Here is a 3,598-nt window from a genome sequence, read left to right on the forward strand (position 1 = left end):
ACCCTGCTTTGAAGAAGAAGCCACCCACATACTGGACCCATGGCTGAGGACATTAACTCAGTGGGCTTCCATCTAGCCATCTGCAGTGATCTTTACGAAGGCCGTGCGGCAACACAGGTTACGATAGAAGTGAGCATATCAAGATAAAAAATAGAGTGATTACAGCCGGGAGGTTAAGTGCCGTGAAATACTTGATTGAAGGAATGAACTAGGTATGAAACAGGCAGGACTGGAAACTCCAGTGGCACCAGAGGTGTTAAGGGTACGTGATTACTTTTTATTCCCTTACTTTCGGGCTTCTCGGTTGTCTACAAGGCAGTCCGGCAACTTCTGCGACGAAAAAAATTCTCCCAATGGTTCACTAAGCTTTTCCGGGGTGGCACTGCACTAAGTGGCCACCAGAGGGCAGGGCTGCCCTACCGTTGGGGATTGTAACCGCCAGACCAAGTTTCTTCTTTTTTTTTAATATGAAATTTGTCAAATTGGTTTCCATACAACACCCAGTGCTCATCCCAACAGGTGCCCTCCTCAATACCCATCAGACCAAGTTTCTTCTAAACACCTTAACGTGCAGGTTTAGTTACGTGCCTGGGGACTTTTCTGATGAGAGGAATCAATCCCATTTCCCCCCACACCTAGATCTCAGTTCCCCAGATTGGGGGCAAAAGTATCTCTCTCTCTCTCTCTCTCTCTCTTTGTTTTTTCTTTTGTGCGAAGAACACAAGCTTTTCCACTGGCCCAGCACCTCCTCTAAACCAGTCTTTTATTGAGTGCTGAGCCCCTCCGAGTGTCTTCTCTGCTAATAGGACTCAAGCTCTACCTTCCTGAAGCTTGTCCCCGGCTTGCTAACCTTCAGATTTACACAGCAAAACCCAGGCCTGGAGAGATTCTAAGCCTTGCAAAAAGAGTCAAGAGCTTATTTAGAAACCTGTGTTTTTATTTGGGTGTCCATTCAAAAAAGCAGGCGGTACTGACTTGTGTGCGGCTGGGGCTTGTGGGCAGGTTCATTCATTCTCCCCCAACATGCACCAACTACCTCGTCTCCACAGGCACTGCTCCGGGTACTGGGGAAGCAACAGACCAGGTGCTCGGGAAACTCACAAGTCTGGTGGTGGCTGGGGGCACAGACAAGCACTCCATGTGAAGGTGGTGCTAAGTGCTCTGAAGGAAAACAAGCAAGAGAAGGGGATTGACAGCCATAGGCTGGGGTACTGTTTTGTACAAAGAGATCGGGGAAATACCCCAGGAGGCTGATTTTGAGCAGAGACCTTAATAAAATGAGGGAGCTAAACTAGTGGCCCTCTGGGAGAAGGCAGAGCAAAGGCCCTGAGGCGGCGTGTTCGGGTGGGAATGTGTTTGCTCAGCCGGGACTGTGTGGGTGTGAGGTGTGGGTCCTGTAGGGGTGCAAGATCCCCCGGATCCCGTGGGCTGGCTCTTGTAGACTCTGCCTTCTGCTCCGCGTGAGTTGCTGCATTGAGAACAGTCTGTACAGGCACCAGGTGGCAGCAGGGAGACTGGCCATCCCGGCGAATGATGGTGGTGGCTTTGCATCTGGGACACGCAGTAAACTGAATTTGCTGACTTGGACTGAGCTGCTCCGAATAGAGCTTGCTCAAAATCAGTGACCTCCTGACCCCGTACAGAGAACGGAAAAACCACTGGAAGAGTAAAATCTCTGAAGGAAAAACGGCCTTGATTTTGGTGATTGGGGTGAAAAGGAAGATTTGTCCTTCTTCTCAAAAAGGAAATACAGATTTCTGAAGGGCATAGGATTGTGGCCAGAAATGCCTGGCCAGAACTCAGATTTGACAGTTATCTGAAGCCCAGGGTGGTCAAGCGACTGATCCACGGTCACACAGCGGCTTAGTGACCACCCGGGATTTCGGGATGAGGATTCTTGCCCTGTACTGTGTGCCCCCTTCTGCTTTGTTCCTTCTCCTGGGCTCTCAGATGGGCTGTGTTCCCACAGTACAAATCACCTCGCCCCCAAGGTTCCCAAGGTCTGCGAGTTACTCTGGTCCTGGCCCTCTGGGCCAGGTCATGGCCAGCAACCCAAATCTCGCCTTGTTCTCCCAGGCCCCTGAGCCGGCTCTGGTCCTCTCTCTACTTGGCGGGCACCCTGGTTCTCTCACTCCCCGATCCAGAACAGAAATAGGTTTTGTCCATTACTAATGTTTCACTCAACATTGATGAGAGGAAGAATTACAAGAACTCTCGGAATTACAAGGGCCCACGTCGTTTGACCCTAAAGCCTCTAGGATTTATCCTAGAGAAACAGGTGGAGACTCTTACCTGGGCATCCCTGCTTGGTGGACCGTATTTTGAAATAGCACCGTCTAAAATGACTCCTGCGGCCTGTGGCTCCACGGGCTCCTGATCTGCCCCCTCTCTGGCCTCCCCTTCTGGGTCTCTAATGGGCCCCTTCTCTGCCACGCACGCTCTAAATGGGGCTCTTTCTCGGGGCACTAGGTTCCCGCCGCTTCTCCCCACTATGTGGTCTGTCGGTGCACCTCTCAGTTCCCGTGGCTGCAAATGTCCTCTCTGTGCTGATTCTCCCTCTGTTAGGTCTTCAGTCCCAACCTCCCAATGGCCCCAGTCCCGTTCGGCCAACTGTCTTTTTTTTTTTTTTATATAATTCACATACCATAAAATTCGCCATTTTGAAGTGTGTATTTCAGTGGGTTTTAGTATATTTACAAGGGTGTGCAACTATAACCACTGGATAATCCTGGAACATTTTTATCACCCCCAAAAGAAACCCCAACCCACAAGCAGTCCCTACCCATTCCCCTCTCTCCCCAGCCTCTAGGCCACCATGAGTTGACTTTCTGTCTCTGTGAATTTGCCGGTGCTGACGTTTCCTATAAATGGAATCACACAATACACGGCCTTCTGCGTCTGACGTCTTCCACTGAGCCTGTTTCCGAGGCTCATCCATGTTGTAGCGTGAGTCAGCGCTTCATTCCCTTTTGTGTTCACATAAAATGTCACTTTATACCGCCATATTTTGGTGATCCATTCATTCATGGATGGACATTTGGGTTATTTCCATTTGGGGGCGATTATGAAGAGTGTTGCTATGGATATTTGTGTACACGTTTTTGGGTGAATACATTTTCAGTTCTCCCGGAGAGACACCCAAGAATGGAATTACGTTTCACTTTTTGAGGAACTGCTAAATCGCTTCCCAAAGCAGAGGCACCATTTTCCATTCCCGTGGGTAATGTGTGAGTTTCAGCCACGGGGCTTTAGAGGTTCCCCCAAGAGGCCCCGGAGGACTGTGAGACTCAGTGAGTCAATATATCATGTGAACACTCTCTCTCTCTTTTGTCTTGGTACAAGGCACACAGCTAACCGTTCAAGCCACACACTTGGGGGCAAAACTGCCTACGTTCTTGACCCCAGTTCATCAACAAGACCTCTCAGGGCTACCTCCCAACTGGATCCCAAACGGTTCGATCCGTCCGTCTCCACTGCCAACACCCCATCCATTCACTTGAACGGCCTTCGTGGTCTCTTGTTGGGATCCCCACCTCTAGTCTTGCTCTCTCCAATCTACTCTCTAGCAGAGTTATTTCCTTAAAATACATTTAAAAAT

Source organism: Leopardus geoffroyi, chromosome A3, assembly GCF_018350155.1.
Source record: "Leopardus geoffroyi isolate Oge1 chromosome A3, O.geoffroyi_Oge1_pat1.0, whole genome shotgun sequence".
Taxonomy (NCBI): domain Eukaryota; kingdom Metazoa; phylum Chordata; class Mammalia; order Carnivora; family Felidae; genus Leopardus; species Leopardus geoffroyi.